Below are 20,754 nucleotides of genomic sequence, written 5' to 3'. Positions count from 1 at the left end.
CCCCCCCCGCCATCTTTTCACAGTTTTGTTGTTAAGCAATGCCATATGGTTTGGGATAACCCTTTGGAAAGGTGGAGTCAGCTGTCCTTGTTAGGTCCCCTTCCAGCTCCTTGTGCATTCCAAGCCTACATGCTGACAAAGTAGCATGAAAAACTAGGAAGTCCTTAACTTTGTGTAATCACTTCTCAGAAACAAAATATCAGTGTATTATTAACATTATTCTTTTCCTAAATCCAAGCCATAGCACAATAGCAGCTACTAGGGAAAAGGTTAACTCTATTCCAACTGAAACTAGGACATCCAACCAGTGAAAACTAATCTTCAGCTTGAACACAAACATGCATGTGTTCTAGAGTGCGAGAGAAGCAGCTTTTATTGACATAGCTTTCACAGGAGTTTGTGTCTATCTTCTCTTAAAAACCCCTCTATTCACAAACATATATTAGGCAATTAATTATACCTAAGTTAATGGCCAATATTCAGGCAAAAACAGTTCTGCCTTTTCTTTTGCTTGAAGGAGAGGTGCTTCCAGTCCCATCTTCTCCTTACAGCTGGGAATGAGGAAGGGTGCTACCTCTGATCTTTTACCTTAGAAAAAATGGTTCAACTGCTTAGATGTCATTTAGATTGATATGTATACCCAACTGAGGTCAGTCAAATACTACTGGCGCAGTGTGTCACAGGGATGCTCTGATAGGTTAAAAAAAAAAAAAAAAAAATTAGCAACTACTTCTTCCATTAACTTGTTTGTTAAATGTGATTTTTTTTCAGCAGAGAATTCTTTTCCTTTTTTAGCGATAAATTTAGACCAGTTTCAAGAAAAGTGATTTTATACATTATGTTCCAATATAAACAAATGATTTAATGGTTATATCATAGTAAATGATCCTGCTCTCTGCAGTAAGGTATTCCTTTTATTGCAGTTCTTGCCTATAAAATGAAAGTAATTTACACATGCTGTACATATACTGCACATATACATCTATATATATTTTGTATTTTGTAAAGAGCTCTTTGCCAGGAGATACTTTACAATATACTAATACTCTTTTAGCTTTATTTTTCACTGCATTTATATAGTTCTGGGCAAAGCCAGTGCTTGGGAATAACACTTTTTTTTTCTTATTGTCTAATTTATCTCAGTTACTTATCTTTTAAGTTATATTGTCAGTGGAAAGAATGTAGAACCCAGAATCACAGAATGAGACAGTGCCTATACTAATATAAATCAGTGTAGTTCTTATGAAGGCTGAGAATCTGGCCCTTAATATCATGTAAAGTTACTGGCTTTTGATTTCCAGGAGAGATGACAGAGGAAACACAACTCTAGGTAATGTAACAGGAAGAGACAAGTTCAATATATCTGAAAATTAGTCCTATGATTTCTTATAGGCCATAGGTGTTTATAAGTAGAAAATGAAATGCTACTCTAACCTGTACTCTGCAAGCCCACTAAGGTTAGCCATAGTAAACGTGGTTCTGTGTGGTATACAAGTATAATAGAAGATTATAGACAATCCTTTGTTTTTTTGGTGGTGGTGGTTGTTTTTGTTGTGTTTGTTGTTGTTTTATTGTAAAAATGTTTGCTTCTAAGTATGTTTCTTTCTGTTATGATACTTCAGAATTCCCAGTTTTTGAAAATAAGTTGATGAATCTGGTGAAGAAATACAGTGCACTAGGATTGATAAAAGAGGCTGAGTAATGTCTGAAATGCTTGGGGAAACTGAGTAAGGTAATTGTTGCAAGTATCCAGCGAAGCTTTAAATAAACAATTACCTTCCAGTAGAGAGTAAACAAAGGCTAAATAACTATTTTGGAACTTACTCCTTTATTGTTCAGGCAAGTAGCATTAACAAATGTCAGATCCAATTGAATTTTGCCTGTGCTATGATCTGTCCATCCTCGAGGCACACGTTGTCCATGAAGGTGACAGAATAACAATTGTTTTCTTCGACTTCAAGGAGTTTTCAGACACGTTGGGAATCATATTAATTCAATCTTAGTAATGTCAAGATTATCACTAAAAATGAAGTGCTAGGCTAAAGCCAGATTGCAGATTGTATTACTGTGTATGGATGTTTGGATGGAAAAAAACACATGGGGCGAAAGTCAAAAACCTGAAGTAATGTAAACTTCTGTTACACTTGACATTTGAGCTTTTCCAGTGAGTTCTTTGTATAGAAGTCCATTCTTGGGCATTACTGTCACTTCTGTTTTCTCTATGGAACGTTAACTCTGTTTTCATTGCTCACATCTAGCAGTGATCAGATGAAGCGTGGCACATCCAAGCCGATAACCTATCATATCCTTTCTTTTAAATACGGTCATATAAGCATCTTTTAGTACTGTCCTTTTCCTGCTGACTCTTATTGTTAAAATGCTGGTTCTTCCATGAAGAAGAAAAAATATCACCGTTTATTTTTCTTTGTTGCTGAAATATTTAATAATGTTCTGGTGAAATGATGAGGCTGATCAATGAGGCTGGATCTTAACAGGCTTTAAGGCAGCTTAAGAGTCACAGCCATCATCTGCTATGGAAGTTGATCAGTCCTTCAGGAGTGTGTTTTGTTTAGGATTAAGTGAATTACAGAAAGGATGTAATCCTGCCACGCAATCTGGGGTGGGCTGACAGTAAAAAACATTGCCAAAGCATTGGGTGATGCAGTAAGTTATTCTACTGATTATCTGTCCCGGGGTATATGACAGTAGTATGAGATATCAGTGGTATTTTCACATGACCTACAGTCAAGAGAGATTTCCTTAATGTTACAGCCCAACAAAAACTGTGGAGACAAATAATGTTTTGCAAGACAAAAAAAAAAAAAAAAAAAGTGTGGCAGCTAGAAAAGAATGTGCATAGCAAAACAGATACAGGCTGGATTGTTGACAGGGCAGCATGAGACTGAAATAACAGGAAAACTGATCTGCTTTGGGATGCAGTTAAATCATTTAATTACAGAAAGGTATTAGATGTTTTACCTTACTCTCTAATGTGCTGCAAATTGTCTGCTATTATATCAAGTTTTCAATTAATAGCTTTTAGTATCTTTAAGGTGAGGTGAGAGACGATACTAGAATAGAAAGAGCAGTTCTCAATGCATTTTAAGTGTTACAGTATTTTCTGGTTCATAGGCCTATCGTATATCTAATAGTGTTGGTGACAACATTTAAGGGAGGAGTAAGGGAGTCCGATAAGAAAAGCAAAGGAGACTGTGATGAGAGCAGAGAGAGAAAGAAAAGTATGGAGATTATAAAATGAAGAATATACTTATTGTGTAAGTATATTAAATTTTTGGTAATGCTGACTTTTCAGGACCCCCTGAGTCTCCTGAAGAAGAGAGGACAAAATTATAAGCAGGTTGTACAGTCAGACTCATGAAGACAAGTGGGAGTTAAGCCATTGGCCACATGACTTGGTATTCCAAAGTTTAGTTTATGAGAATACAATGAATAAACTAAGGAAATGTGAAATAAGCTTGTATTTATTCTGTATTTCTTCTTTGGAGGATCGTGTGATAGGTGATTTTGAAAAGCTGCAAATTTGCATCAGACCTTTCATACCTGAAATCACTAATGTACTGGGACTTTCTGATGTCCCCTGGAGGGTCATTCATCTTCTGAATTGCACGATTCTTCATGCAGATATGTTGCATTTCAAGATTTAGAAGCAGTCAAGTGCATGAACTTCACTAAATTCCATATACTGTGTTGAAAATTATCCAGAATACTTTATATTAAAATTCAAGATTCATACAGCACACCTTCCTGCTGAAAATTCAACTCACTTGCACATTAGGAAAGATGCCAATGCAATCATAATAGAAGGCTGAAATGCTGCAATGATAAAGTAGCTCTTTTTCTGCCTAACCTGGCATACATTCAGCACCCCACTTTCATTCAAACATTGTAGCCCATTTGATAAGACTCTTGAGAGTAATAAAAAATTATGCATTATGAGCCTGATTTGTCAGAGGGAGATGTGATGTGCACAGGGAACCTGGTACGAAATAACCATAGGCACTTCAGATCATGAGTATCACAGTTGTGGAAATTTGGTTCTTATGCAAGAGTATTTCTGACTGAAGAACCTGCTAACAATGTCTCTTCAAGAAATGTCATGGGAATATGTTTCTTGTTTGGATGTTTGCCAGACAAAACGGTAGATTAAAGAACAGCCAGTCCTCCCATTGTCATCTGCTAGATTAAACATACTGAATTTTGTTCATGAAGCAGCGTCATCTGTGTCAAAATCATGTAGCATGTCATTTTTCTGTGCACTCAGGCTGAGTGATTAGTTTGCAGTGGTTCTAAGTGTATTTCCATTAAATAGTTTGTAGAGCTGATTACTTTTGAAATGATTTTTTTATTGAAAAAAGTCATTGAGAAGATAGATAAATTAATAATGTAATTATGCCAGATAGGTGCAGATGTTAAAAAAAAAAAAAAAAGTTCTGTTCTGAAGCTTTTGCTGTAGAAACAAATGAAAGCATAATCCTACTTTTTTTTTTTTTTTTTTTTTTTGAGGAAGAACAAAACTCGAGTATGTTTTCAAGGAATGCCCAATAAAACAAAATTACATGGAAAACATAGACAAAAGCTGAGATATGCATTTCATTTGAGCTAGAACTGTGCTTTCGTATCATTTTTTTTTTTACATTTTTAAAATACTTGAAATTGATTTCAGAACAGGAATGGAGGTTGAAAGCAAAAATCAAACTGAACTTGATTCAAGTTTTCTATTCTACTTCAGTTTTACTGTTTTTTAATTTGAACCCCAGTTTGAAGCTATATTCCTTGGGCATTTTATTCCAATATTTAATTGGGGATAAAACTGCAATAGATGCAGTGGCTTATAAGTACTGCTGAGCTATGAAAAATTGTCCTGTAGACACGATTGTCGTTATTTGCCTCTTTGTCAGTGTCCCATTATACAGGTACTCAAAAAGAGGGCAGACTTGGCTTTTCCATTGTATAAAGCTTTTGTACTAGAGAAAATGAAGAAAAATCTCTGTCCTTACTGCTTTTCTTCTGAAAAATAAGTCTCTGTTTTACAAGGAAAAGAAACTACTGATTTTTTGTCTTTGCTTCTGTTGTGTGTTAGTGTTCACACCAAATGTATCCTCTGACTGCTGTCTTACATATAGAAATTTTGCACGCATACATAAGTATTTATTGCATGATTTGACATATATTGGACAAATACATTTGTCATATAATGGGCAAATATTGCTTCTGCCTAATTGAAAAGAAAGTGTATTTTACATAATTAAAGGAAATATACGGTTTATAATGTATATGCGTGTATACATAGGTTGCTCTGAAAATAATGCCTCCTAGTTATTTTCCTGGAAGCTACAATAGATACAGTGAGCACAATACACTATTTGATAGAGAAAAATCTACTTGTGAAACTTTCATTTAGAATTTAGATATACAAACAATAACAGCTGCTTGTAGATGCAAAGTCTTGAGCTTATATAATGGCAAAGTCTAGATGCTCATGGTTTCCAATCTGATTCATGAATTAGATATGAGTTTTGCTTGAGAATTCTTCTCATAGAGAAGACCCATGTAACTGAGACTATGAAGCTCTTGATAAAGCATGTCTGGAAGCCCCACAGCGGATTAGTGCTATTTTACAATTGAAGTACAATGTACACTGTCTTCCACCTTCGGCTGTGTTTTTTCAGAGTTCTATAATCTGAGAGAAAATAATTGACTTAGAAGTATCTCCAGGAAGCTCTGGTATGGGCATGTAAGGTGTGAGAATAGCTTGGGATAAAATCTGTGTGTCAGATGCTTATGCTGTACCCCAGTGGGAAATCCTATAGCCTTCAGTAGAGTTTGAGAGATTTTTAAGTGAATGATGGATTTAACTCTTATGTTGTATGCTCAGGCACCTTGTAATTAGGACTGCAGAACAAAAATGTGCAGATTTATATCAAATATACCTGATTTAGCTGACATGTGTATAGCTGGTCTTGAATGTTTTCACAGATTAAATCACCTTCTGTTTTTAATATGAACTCTCCCCTTGATCATCAGAGTTTAGAACCAATCAAATAACGTACTCCCTTCACAGTATACTGAGAGAGCGTTTTTAAATGTAAAATGGATTTCTTTGTATTAAAACAGTGATCAGTTGGCTTAGTATAGTCTCAGAGTTTGAATATAAGATCACTTGGGTTTTTCTGGGAAAGTGATGGCAACAAATCTGCCCACTGTATTTAAAACCTGTCTTGTAGGTGTACATGCACTGAAGTGTAAAAGTTATACATGCAAATGTGCGTATTGTGTGTGAATGTTTACCCATATTTTATTACTGTTGTCTTCAATAGCTAAATCTCTGCAAAAGTGACAATTATGACTTCCTAGGTATTTTTGTAGCATCTAGCATTAAAGGTGATGTGATGTTACAGTAGTTGTATTTAAAATAATTATTGTTGGTGAATATTTTCATTCATGATTTTGAAGTGGCAATTAGTTGTGTTGTGTTTACAATTAGAGGAAATTAATGTCTGTTTAACTTTTGAAATGTTCATATGTGTTTTTTGCATGAGGTATGTCTTTTACATAAGGTATTTTGGGTGAGGTGCAACACAGGATGATTGCAGAAAAAAGGTTGGTTTAAAAAAAAAAGAGAAAACTATACTTCATTCAGTAAACAAACAAATGGTTATTAGGAGAATGAAAGAATTATAATTCAGAATCTGTGTATGTATTTGATCAGGTGCTAAGAGGAATGCTGGGCAAACAAGATGCATTTTAAGAATGTTTTCCTCCAATTTTATATGAATCTCAAGATTTTAATATAGTTTCTCATTTTAAATTTGGACAAAACATAAATTTTCATGACTTTTTTCAACACTTAAAAATCATTAAGAAAATTTCTCAACTGTTTTTCAGATAAATACAGACAAGAGTTTTCTTTAGCTGTTTGTTACCCAATATGGTCAAGATTCAGAAGCTTACATATGTATACAACTGTTTTTTAAAGCTTATTTTCGAAATCTCTCTTTTTGTGGAGACAACAATTGTATTTCTTCCCAAGCAAAATTTCATCTTCAATTTTTCTAAAGAGCAGTTTAACTATAATGAACATAAACCATGTTGTTCTCATCCAGAAGACATCTTGAAATACACCTTTGACCTGAATGGTCATTAATGTGATGCTGATGTCTTTTTAGTGACCAGTAGCAGATTATTATGGAAAGAGAAGAAAAAAAAACTATGATAGATGATTTATCCCCCTTGTGGTAAGGGGCACACGTGGGGCTGTTTTCAAACAGCTGCTTCTTGTTTGGAAAGTCTTAGAGTTCAGTAGTGGCTGGAAATGTAGGTATATATAATATGTATACTAGAAAAAGGAGTTATCATGGGGATAACATTAGCAAAGGAAAAATCCATTGTGTAAAGTCTACTAATAAAATTTTATAGTCTCTTGTTTTCAAGAACTGTATTTTGTAATAATTCTTTAATTGAGCTTAGATTTCAGATGATCACCAGCTGTGCTTACTTGTCTGAAAATTGCATTTAGTTCCTTGCAATACGGGTTCTTTGGTCACTCAGATTATTGGATTGGTTTTTTTTAATATACTTTTATTTGTTTCTTTGTTCATAAAGATAGGGGCAGTATATTTTAATGTTAATACTTCCCTTTAGTTTTACAGCAGAATAAGACAGCCAATATTTGGAAAGGAGGAGTAACTAAAATTTACCATAATGTTAATTAACCGGCCATAATTTCTTTTCTTTTCCTCATAGGTAATTAAATAAACAACCATTAAATAGTGGGTTCTATTGGATATTCTAGTTTCTTTAGTACTACCTGCTAGATTTGCTGTGTCTTGATTAATCAAGATAGCTTCTTGAAGATAAAAATGTTAATTTAACTCACTTGATCTTCTGCTTCATTTATGCCTTCAGTGGTGTCATTTAGAAGAAAATGCTTCATCAAGCAGTAGTGCTTCAATCATAAATGGTTGTGATAGCAGAAGCATTAGAACTCACATGATCCAAAGCCTCTCTCAGTCATTAGCATCTGATTTTCTAAAGGGGACCAATCATTAGCTTTTCTTAGTTCATTTCAAACAAGCAAAATAGTCCCTTACTTTCATATAGACATTTTTATTCCTTGAAAGTACTTACTGTCTGTCGGTATAACACTTATTTTACCCTCAGATACACTTTCAGCTCTAGGCTGGAACAAAGTGACATGCTTAAAGACTCAAAATTTCTTACTTTTTCTAGATGATAGTTCTATAGAGAGGATTGCCTCTGTAATGAGAAAGCAATCTTTTCTAACAGCCACCTCCAAGCTATACCTGTGCTGAAAATCTGCAGTTTCTGCATGTCTTGGAGAAATTGATACAAAATAACTATTTGCTTTCTTATGGTATTTTTCAGCTTAAGACTTTCAGATATTTTCTAATTGTTAATTAAGTTGATTTCTAAAAGCCTGTTGGCAATTTGTCATCTTATTTTTCAACTTTACCTGTGATTAGCTAACATATACCTGAGAAATATCAGATGTTACATTTAAATTATATGTGGCTACAGAATAATTCTGGACACTCAATATTTTGTGTTGTGTCCTCTTTTATAAATGCACTAATATGCTTGTCCAGCACATGTGACAAGTGATGGAATGTGATCCAAGAATGCTCATTACCAGCTATCTTGTGAGATGATGAGCTCACACTCTCCAGCTTCTGTGTCAATTAAATAGGGAGAAATCTGAATAAAACTCCCTGAGCTTAATTGTAGTAACAATGAATCTAACAATACTGTTAATCAAATTCCTCATTTATGTTTATTATCAGTAGCCCATAGAGGGAAGAGTAGCTCTTGTCTGTGGTTTGCATTAGTCTGCAAATTCAGCTCTTAGGATGTAGCAGTCTTAGATTTTATTTCCTTTTTTTTTTTTTTTTTTTTTAAATTCCCCTTTCCTTCTCTTCCCTCCCCCCTCCCCCCCGCCCCTGTGCTACTCATGCAGATTAATACACCTCAGAGGAGACAAGAATGTTATCTGCTAAACTACTCTGGCTCAACTTCAAATCCCAACTTCACTGGGCATCCTGTGATTTACACTCAGGCACTACAGCAGCTCGGGGATCAATTCGGTTGCGCTGTCGTCAAAGGCATATGCAAAATGTGCTTTTATGTGTCCTTGATACCATCTGAGACAGATAAACACCTGGTAATATTTCTGACACTAGGGCAGCTGTGTTTCATACTCCAGTGAGCAAATGGCAATTTGGAATTTATTCCCAATTATTTTACTCTATCACCACACTCTTCAGTTTTGCTACTTACTATGGTGAATCTTGATCTTTGCAGTATTTTTAGAAGAAATAGGTCAAATGAAAAACTTACTCTGCTAGTCCTTCTGGAGCGAGTGATATTTGATTCAATTTTAACACCAGTAACCTCATCTGGGGGAATATAACTTAGCTATTGTCTTCAGAGTCTTGAAATTTAATGAAGTAGCAATGAGACCTGATTTTACATTAATAGTAAGTACAATAGCTTCCAAAATTCTGAAATTCTTTGCTGGTTCTTCTGTATATAAAGCAGAAGTATAAAACATTTTTTTTTATCAGTATCATTCTATATTGAGATATAGATTTATGTCATGAATTGGGAACTTATCTGTAAGCAGTTAGTGAATACCATTTGAGACATACTCAATCCACTGTTATGATTTTGCCATATACATTTAGAAAACAGGTTACATATCTGAGATAGAAGAAGCAAAGAAGGTACAAGCTTGAAAGCTGTTGCCAAAATAGAACAATGGCTTGATTGTATGCGAACTATTTTTATGTAGATTAAATGTAGAGAATTAATGTCTAAAAGGGGAAAAAGAGTCTTTCAAAAAAGGGAAAGGTGTTCTTGATGTTGGAATCTTAAACTCCAATAGTTAATGTTTGCTTAGCTGGCCAAGAGAAAGACCGAAGAAACAAAAGAGGAGATAAGGAGATGTGTTAAGAGTAGGATTAACTGCAGCTAATAAGGAAAACTACAAAGGTTGGAGAAGACTTTGATCTGAGAACTCATGCGTAAAATAAGAATGGTATCATAATGCCATAGTTAGCTAAATTGCTGTAAGGAAAATGAGGCAAGAAATAGCATGCAAGAAGTTAGTATTTTATCTTGATGAGTAAAAAGTGTGTTTTAAAAGTTCAAGGTGCTTAGTTTTGAAAAATGTTTACAAATCTATTGCTCTATCCTAGTTTCAGCTGTGAGAGAAATGATTTTGTCTTCATACTCTCTGGCATGATGCTATGTTTTTGTTGTGGAAGAAAAGAATGCTGATAACACACTGATATTTTAGTTATTGAGAGCAGTGCTATACAGAGCCAGATGTGTTTCAACTACTTGTAAAAGAAACTGGAAAGGGATAGAACCGGGACAGCTCATCTGAAGTGGCCAAGGGATAATCCATACCACACAACATTATGCAAAAAAATTTTAAAACTGTATATATAGTAATAGTAATTGACATTACCACTTTTTTTTTTTTTTCACTTTTCTGTGTTACTAAATTTTTAACTCAACCCTCAAATTCTACTTCAGTTGTTTTTTTTTCCAGTTTTCTCTACTATCCCATTGGGAAGGAAGTTAGTTTGTGAACAGCTGTATGATAGCTGCTTGCCAGGTTTTACTACAACAACCTCTTTCCTTAAGCTATCTTTTCTGCCGTGAGGTTTATAATGTAAACGTTATGCTAGAAACACAGATCTGTAACTCAGAAAAAGCAGGATGTTTAAACTGGCAAAATCTTTTGGTTCATCTTGTAGAGTTCTGTCGTTATTTTGTAGCTGGGAACCTCTGCAGACTGAATTTGAAACTGTTTCATGAAATCACCTTCAGGTTGGTGAATGTTCAAGAAATCACAACAAGGCGTTTTTGAGTTTTCTTAGGGATCACATTTCCTGGGTGCGCAGTACTGGGCAGCCAGTCCTGCGTGTTCTCCCAGGCATGTGGAACTGGGGCTAGAACAGAAGTCAAGCAGTTGTTTAGTAGCTCAGTCTCATCTGTTCCTAGGCTAAAATTGTGGATGAAGCTGGATAAAACTTTCTACTTCAAGAAAGACCACCTTGGTATTTCAGGAAAACCATTGTGCCTCAGGAGTATAATTATTTTCTGCTTTTACCCTGTTTTATTTTGTGGCTAGTTGGATCTGAGTACAACTTGCTAAAGTTCATAGAATAACAGTAACTTTGCTAGAACTGTCAAAAATTCTTTATTGCAACACTTTTTAAAGTTTTGGAGACCCTCTGTCTACACAGATACTCTCTGTATATTCTTACAAGATAAAAAAAAAAAATTCCCTTCGCTCTTTAAGGGAGATGTATTTTTTTTTTTTTTTTTTTTTAGTCTAATGGAAATGCTGATGTTTATGAAGAAATGGAAAGGAAGAAGGCATCTCTAAAAGCGCTTGCCCAACAATATTGTGTCAAGAATTGTAATCACGACAGATAGGTAGGATAAAGATTTCTGAAATGGTTACTGTGTCTTCAAATATTTCTATTGATTTCCTTCAGGTTAAGGGTGCGCATAACTGCTGAACTTCTGCAATAAAATACTGTCTCTAATTTTCTTCTTCCACTTTTGATGCTTAATCTTGTTTCCATTAAGGACAGTGTTAGCTCTGCTCAGTAGAAGTTGTGTGGTCTCTTGAAGATATTACGTTTTGTCCCAGTTCTGGCTGCCTTTCTTCTGATTATGATCTGATTCCTATAAAATAAGTTGCTGTCAGTCTACAGGAAAGATGCTAAGTATTATGCTAATTAACAGAATGCATTTTTTGTTCATTCTAAAAAAAGAATAATTGAAAAATGATCTGCAAGTGTTTCTGCAGGTGTTAATATATTTTTCTCATCTTTTCAGAGTCATTACCAGGCATACTATGAATGAATTCACAGCAAAACTAATAAAACTTAAGAATTTACTCATTTACATGTGAATAGGTCCAGATACTGGGAGTAAAATAGCACCAAATGCTTATCTGTGACATATCTTTTTTTTGATCCAGTAATACAATTTAGGTCCAATTGTTCCTACCTAAAAAGTAAATGAAGCCTGAAAACAATGAAAAATATGTTCTTGTTTCAAGGCTGTTCTTTCATCTGACTTATTATACTGCCATCAACTTCAAATCATACAAAAGCTAGCTGCCCTTTTCATACAGAAGTAAGATAAGTGAGTATTTAATGAAGGCTTACAAAAAAAAAAAAAAAAAAAAAAAAAAAAAAAAAAAAAAAAACAGCAACAAAACAGAATGCAGTAATGTCATTAAAACATTTGTACCAGTATCTATTGCATAAAGTAGCACAGTAGATGTACGTGTACATATTTAACAGCACGTGAATTAAAGAAAATGCAGCTATATTCTTAACATAGACAATAATATTAGCTCTGTTTCTGGGGAATCTCCAGTTTTCAGAACTGAACAGTTACATATGTTTAGATGTACCTGATCTTTAAGCAGAAGTTTTCTGAGATATTGTATGGTGTACACCATACCAAGGTTGGAAAAGACCTTCAAGATCATCCAGAGGGACCGTGTCCCTCAACACAAAATCCAAATGTTCCCTGAACACCTCCAGGGTTGGTGACTCCACCACCTCCCTGGACAGCCCATTCCAGTGGTTGACTACTTTTTCAGAAAAATAATATTTCCTAATGTCCAGCCTAAATCTCCCCTGGCACAGTTTGAAGCCATTCGCTGTAGTTCTATCACTAGTTACATGAGAGAAGAGGCTGACCCCCAGCTCCCTTCAGGTAGTTATAGGGAGCAATAAGGTCTCGTCTGAGCTTCCTCTTCTCCAGACTGAACAATCCCAGGTCCTTCAGCTGCTCCTCGTAAGCCTGTGCTCCAGACCCCTCACCAGCTTTGTCACTCTTCTTTGAAGCCACTCCAGGGCCTTAATGTCTTTCTTGCAGCAAGAGGCCCAAAACTGGATGCAGTACTTGAGGTGTGGCCTCACCAGATCTGAATACAGGAGGACAATCACTTCTCTGTTCCTGCTGGCAGCACTGTTCCTGATGCACGTCAAGATGCCATTGGCCTTCTTAGCCACATAGGCACACTGCTGGCTCATATTCAGCCAAGCACCAATCAATACCCCCAGATCCATTTCCTCTACATGGTCTTCCAGCCACTCTGCCCCAAGCCTGTAGCGTCGCCTGGGGTTGTTATGGCCAAACTGAGGGACCTGGCATTTGGCCTTGTTGAAACTTTTCCCATTGTTTTCAGTCTAGCTATCCAGCCTGTCCAGATCCCTCCAGAGGGCCTCGCTATACCTAGTCAGATCAACACTTCCAGCCAACGTGGTGTCATCTGTAAACTTACTGAGGGTGCGCTCAATGACCTCATCTGCTGCTCTTTATCTGACAGTGAGAAAGAGCCTTCACAGTGACGGTGATTGTCATAAAGATGGCATACCATATGCAGTTTACATTCTAGAAATCAATGAGAGTAAGACTTTACATTGACATCTTAGCATTTATTATACTTAGTAAATAATAAATATTTAGCTAAGAATCAAACTGAATTTTCAGTAATACTATTAGAGTTCTATTTGCTTGTGAGCTTGGGTTGAAATCTTCAGCTAACATTGCCATCAAATTACATAATTTCTGGTTATAGCAGTTTTCTACTATGTGAGTAATTACTTTTGTCCCCTGCCAGTATCTGGAGGAGCTGAACTGAAATAATCTTAGCTACATGTACCTCTGTGTATATCTTTCAAAAAATACTTGATGTAAAGCTTGTAGCTGCTTATGCATTCAGTACATTCTCTCTGCTAATATTAAATGGTAATGTATATAGTGAAAAGTAGTTTGGGAAGTGAAGTTTAGAAATTTCAAATCACTTTTTTTCCCCAGCCTGATAAACATTAATCAGTATTCACCCATCTGTTTCTTTGCATTTCCTGCTTCTCTACATATGGCAATATGACTGCCTGTTAGTGTGGAGGCTGGCAGGCCATTCTGGGGTCCTTTCTGCAAATGTGTTGCAAAAACATTGACTTTTTTTTTTTTCCTTATAGAGGTCGGCTTTGAGAAAGCTTAACTCCAAGTATGGAAATATGAGCAAAATCCAGTGCAAGTTCTTTAATTCCCTCTATTTTAACAGTTTATGAGAAGCATGCCAGGAAAATATGAGGTATATTTTTGCAAGGGTGTAGATTATGAGTCAAGGAGCTGATTAAAAGGCCAACAACCATCCAAGCTGTTGCTGAGGTCAACACAGTATTAAGAGCACTTTGTTATATGCGTAGTGCAGTCATGTCCAGGCACATGGTAACTCCATAAGCTTGAGTACTCCTGATCTTGTCCTGTTTTTGGAAAAACTTTTCTGTTTTGTAGATGGAAAGATGGATAAGTAAGACAATGGTTGATATTTGATCTCTGGGGGGTCTATGTGTGCTTTTCTGAATCCTAACCAAACCCTGACTTTCTGTCCAACTTAATTTTTTTCCTATCTATAACCCTTACAATCTTCAATACGTTAATTATACTATGAACAAGAAAGGTCTTACTAATGTTGTTGCATAAATGAGGAAATACAAGGCAAACTGAATTCTAGATCCCTAAGAGTAAAACTTTTACACTTGGGATAGCAGTCAAGCTACCTGTATAAGTGTAGAGTATCTTAAATTGCACCAGGGAGATTTAGGTTAGACGTTTGGAAAAATTGTTCTCAGAATGAGTGAGATATTGGAACAAGGTGCCCAAGGAGGTGATGAGTTCATTATTTTTGAGGGTGCTCAAGATAGGGTTAGATGTTGCAATAAGTGACACGGTCTAGAGAGGTCTCAGGCATGTTGATCATTGGTCTAGATGATCACTAAATGTAGTGGTCTTTCCAACCTTAATGACTCCATGATTCTACGATTCTCTATATGATCTATTGGTACAGTAACTATAGTTATGATGAAAATAATTATGATAGAGGAAATATAAATGCCTTCCAATCTGGAAACAGATATACTGGAAATTAATTGTTTCTTTCACAAACTGAAGAGAGTTCTTACATTCTCTGAAAAGACAGAAGGAAGAAGAGGCACCAGCCCAAACCTCCTGTAAGCCTAATGAATGTTAATAAAGGGGAAAACCTCTGTCCTCTATACAGGCTACACAGATCAGTTGTGGATGCCTCATCACGGGAGGTATCCAAGGCCAGGTTGGATGGAGCCCTGGGTAGCCTGACCGGGTGGATGGAAACCTTGTCCGTGACAGATGAGTTGGAACTAGATGGTTAAGATCTTTTTCAACCTAAGCCATTCTATGATCTAGGCTAGGCTTTTGAAATTTATTTAAAATGGAAGAAAGATTTTTGAACTAGAATTTATTAATTGCTTAGTTGAAAAGCATAACGTATACAGAAATTCTGAGTCATAGTTACTCTATTGCTCTGGTTCCTAACCTGAAAGCAGACCTTGAGAACTTATGAATCAAGTCAAATATGCTAATGTGCTCACTCATTGCAATAGACAAGAATCCTACCTTGCTCAAAACTGATGAAAACTAGTTTTTCTTCTATTGGAATATGAAGCAGAAAAAACCACAAATAACTTACACGGTAAAGGGAAATAATACAGCCTGTGCTAAAATATCAAGTGATCACTTCTTGAAAATTTCACTCTCTATTACTATGAATTTTGTTACTGTAAGTCTAATATGCCAAGTGACATGCATTGCAGCTGTGCTTTAGCCAAGAGACCAAGGCAGACAGGGTGAGTATAGTAAGCCATTGCAAATAAGCAATGCAAACAAGATCTGCGAGTAATAAGCTATAGTCTAACCTATGGAGTAACAGCTGAGAGAACAATACTTGAATCTGTTGGAAAGGTGTAACACAAAATCATTGTAGACTTATCAGATTGCCAGCCTGACCCAACCTTGGCTATAACTAATTCCAGAGACAGGGGAATGAATGTTGGCCACAGTGTGTAGAAACAGACTACCTGAATTGGAAATGATGTTCTTGGGAGCTGCCCAAGAGCCAAACAGTGACACTGGTTGGAAAGATGTTCAGATTTCTCTGGGCATGGCTACCCACTGACATTGGTATCATAGTTAGCGTGGGTTTCAATTAACTGTATGTGAAAAGTTTTTCCTGGAATTTTTCTTGCTATGACCACATTTAATTTCGTGATATCTTATTTGCAATCTTTGAGATTCAGGTAATCTACCTACCAGTGTACAGTATGGTGGTTCAAGATTTTGTATAATATGTATAGATTTTGTATGTATTTGCAGTAGAAGAGAATTACATAGGTGAACTGTGAAGGTGAATCTAACAGTCTAGGTGACTGTAAATATTGAGGACTGTATGGGTCCTCCAGGTTGAAGCTGTTTATTTTTCTAAATGGCTTCTTCAATTACTCTTTCGAAAATAAGAAGTGACAGAGCAATAGCAGTATGCTGAAATCTAATAAAGCTAATTCTCAGAGAAATATTTTTTTTGTTTGTTTGTTTTAAAAAAGAACTACCTTTGATTTCTTGACCTTTTAGCTGTGCATTTGTTTGGTCATTTATTTTCATACATCAGTAGTTTACAATGCAAAAGTTGCAGCGTATGAGGACATGCGGGCATGTGATTATTTAACACCTGCAGAAAAAAAGATTTCCTTTCAGTTATGATGTTTTGCTAAGGTAAACAGCATGTTCTTAAGAGAATTTCATATGCAAAAGACTGTGCAGTGAATTAAAGCCAATGTGTTTCTGAGACAACGAAACTGAAAATTTTATCTTGGAAAGTTTGAGGTAGGAAAGAAAAGGGCAAGGGAATAGGAGGAAAAGAGGAAAGAGATGAGCTCTGTGTGTGAATGCATAGAAGAGTGAGTGATGGCTTTTCTTAGATTAAATGTAATTAATGGGAGATTTGTACCTTCTGTAAAAAGAATTAATTATGTGAAGTTTCAGGGGCTGACTTAACCTCGTAAGAATAAATTTTCCATCTTAATGATTTATAATATTTTTCAGAGAAAATAATAAAACATTTTGTGTAAGTTGGACGTAAGAACTATGGATTAGCTCTTAGGATCATGTTCTGTGTCACCACCTGAATACTGATTGATTCATGTATGTTGTTACTACCAGGTGCAAAGATAATCTGTGTACCTGAGGATTTTTTTAATTGATGGATAGAAGTATTCAGCAGGAGATTTTTCCATTACCTCTGGTGGCTCATTTCTTCTTGTAACCACTGTGGAAGGCAACACTGTCTTCTGATGTGTTTGCCTTGCTTTGAGCAGGCATTTGCTTAATATCCCAAAGCATTCTTTGAAAGTTTGCACTTATCTCTGGAGCTTTTCAAAATATTTGTCTGCAGGGTGAGTCGAACATATGGAGAAAGAAGATATCTATCCCAGAACAATCTAAATACTGCAGTTCTTGTACAAAGTGGGAAGTTGTCTACTGCCAGGGCCCCAGACACATTTCGCCCTGTTATCTTTTGTCTGGGGGTCCAAAGCCAGTACAGCCAGTAGCTGCCTTCTTCCATGCTGGCCTTGGTGGGAGGCTCTAGGCAGCTCTGCTGGGTGGCCAGAGCAGGCCAGGGCTCCTTGTTAGCACCTTGTGCATTATAATGCAGTCTTCCACATGCGAGGTAAACACCTTTAACATTTGTTGACTTTGTTGCTTTTTTTTTTTTTGGCGAAGTATTGTCAGATGACTTTACTGTCATTCCTTCTGAAACTCTGCTTTTGATTTAATGAATAGTTATTTTTAGTGAGTCTAGGAAACCTGTGTCTAACACATTAGTCTGTTTTAGAAAACATTTAGATAATTTAATGAGTGAATCACAAACACCCTAGGAAACTCTTCTGAGTTCATATTGAAACAAGATATATGCATCAACCAAGGTACCAGAAAATGTTGAGTGAACTATTTCATGTGTATGATATGTGGACGTAGTTCTATATATCAGATATATAAATGTGGAAGCAGTTGGTGATAACTCAGAGCTTTCTGTAAGTGTTTGGGATTTTTTACCAAGTGGCAAAAAAATATTGCTATTTCTGGATATTTTATATCAGAATTTGCAAATGGAGTTTTGTGTGGATGCAGATGAATACAGTCTGAAAATTGGATTTGAGCAGTACAGAACAGAATTAGCTGAATGAATTATTTCTCCTAATGAAGTAATCGAAACTCTTCTTAAGGTAGTATAGTTTACTCATACCACACTTTCCCTCCAAAGATAACTCTCAAAGCTATGAAGAATATCTTTATTAGTTTGGCTTTAACTCAGAGCCCAAAGGGTCTTTTACTTAGCACTTTAAGAAATTCCAGAGGATCCTGTATGTTTACATAATGCTGACAATCTGTAAGCCTCACAGGCCTTTCTTTCTAAATTAAATAAAAATTCCAGTTCAAACTATGCAAATGAGCTTTGTCATTCTCCACCCTGAGTTGCCTCTTAGCTTTTTATCATGGAGAGTATGATTTGGTTAGTGTAGTGATTTTCCCACAAGGAACCTGTTTTGCAAATGAAAACTAAGAGAAGTAAATACAGATGAGAAAACAACCCATGGCCTAGTACCACTGTCTATTTTCTCCTCAGAGAATGACAATAGCATTGACAACTGTAAATGTGAAATCATTTTAAATATCCACCATTGAAGGTGTATTTCTGATCACAAGTGTGGTTTTGGTAGCTTATCCTAAATGCTAACTTTTACAGCTAATTGCAAAAATAAGATCAGATAACGTATTTTCCAGAAATAATGTAGAGTTGAGTGGCAGAAATTTCAGAAGTCTTTCTTTGGATTTACTCATCAGAAAAGAAATTTTGTGGAAAATGTTTTGTGGAAAATGTAGTGTTAAATCCAGCCAGCAGAGTCTGATTCTTGCTAGCAAAAGAATGGATGTTACAGTCTGTGGCTTTTTGATGAGTATATGAAGTGAAATAAACAGTAAGAATGGCCTACGTCTATTATGTACAAGATGTGTACAGAGTGACTAGTGCCCTTTTGAAGTACCCAAGTAATGGTGTATCTCACTGCCACAAATCCATGGTTTTCATCATGAAAAAAAAAAATCAAATTTATGCACTTTCCATTCTCCAAATTAAAAAATAAATCAATAACTGTTTAATTTTACATCTATGAAGATAGCAAGTCTTTCCTTATCAGAACTTCTTCAAATTTGAACATAGCTTAACAACTTGTAATTTGTTAGGGATCTAAATGTAATTCAGTTGGGACAAGGCCTCACTAATCTATCTGGCTTCTCAACCAAGAAGACAGCACTTCATCAAGAACATTACAGTTACAATTGATCTCCTTACACAGAAGAAAAAATAATCTTTCATTTAGAGACTGCATCAAGCAGGTATTACAAAAATAGAAGATATAGTTGTAGATTAGATTCGGATCTGGAAGCAATGAAAAACACCACCGTAGATGATGTACAGACTTTCAGAAAAGTAATGTAAATGTGTATGAGAAGCTTGGGAGTTAGTTTAATGCATAATGATCTATTATTGCAAATGGAATAGTGTACATTGAAGTGCAAGGAAGGGAAAAAAAGAATAAATGTAAACGCTGCTATAGTGGGACAAGTGGCTGAAATCTGTAAAATATGTGAGATTAATGCAGGAGAAAAAAAGATGTAATGGAGATACAGTAATCTCATGTGGCTGAGATGAAAGAAAACCACAGCATTATCAGTAAGAAAGGAGGGGAAAGTACTGGAAGTAAGAACAGAATTTACTTTCTCTAGACAGTTTTAGTATATACCTACAGAACGGCTTCCAAAATGAGAATGTCTGCGTGAACAAAACAAAAATCCACATATTTTTTCAATTTTTCATTTCATCTAGTGAGTGAAGACTGTTTTCTTCACTCAGGTGGAAAACAGACAGTTTCTGTTCTCCAGGGACCTAGCTCAGCTTTTTTGAAGCTTGTGTGTGAACTGTATGTGTAGACTGTGACCTGAGGGTGGATGCAGCCTGACTGCTTGGAAATACAGCTATGTTTAGTTGTTTTTTGATAAGCTGTGCAGTAGATGTTTTGACTATTCATATTCAACAAAGTAGAAATAGTTTTCCTACTTTTAAAAATAATTGCTGTATGTAGTTACCTAACCAAGTCGACCATGAAAGGTGAACAAGTTCAGTGAATAATAAAAATCTTGAGTTGGCACAGCCTCAGGAAATACTCCTGATGTCTTTTTCTTTAGTCTCCTTAGTAGATTTATGTAGCTATCCTAAATGATGTGGTACAGAATACTGAAAAAACTGTGGGTAAGAGATCTGCAGTCTTGGAGATGTCTGAACAAGAATCTGTATGTATTTGTGTGCACTTGCACTAGCATACACCTTGCCTGGGGAAACTTAAAGCTTCCATGAGGCATGTTATTTTACTTATGATACAGCGGTACATACATATATGGGTAAAAGACACATCTCAGGTCATTCTAATACCTACAATTCCTCTCTTGCTTAGTGTTTTCAAAGTAAACTGGGAAAAATCTGTAAGTCTAACTAAAAATGGCTGTTAAAATTACTAAGAAGCCTGAACAAAGAGGTAAAAATAGAAAACATAAGAACAAACGTGGATATCCACGTCTGTTTATTCCAGTGCCACTTCTGTACCTTTTGTTTTTTTTTAAAAGACTACCAACGTCCTCTTAAATCATGAAGTTAAATAAGCATTTACAATTTAATAATCAAACTATTAATGAAGATTAATGATTTGTCACCTTACTATTTCAACTATTGCACAACTAAGC

The sequence above is a fragment of the Lagopus leucura genome, unplaced genomic scaffold (genome assembly GCF_019238085.1).
Source record: "Lagopus leucura isolate 7727_CA_CO unplaced genomic scaffold, USGS_WTPT01 Super-Scaffold_1, whole genome shotgun sequence".
Lineage (NCBI taxonomy): Eukaryota > Metazoa > Chordata > Aves > Galliformes > Phasianidae > Lagopus > Lagopus leucura.
Note: the sequence above shows the minus strand (reverse complement) of the source record.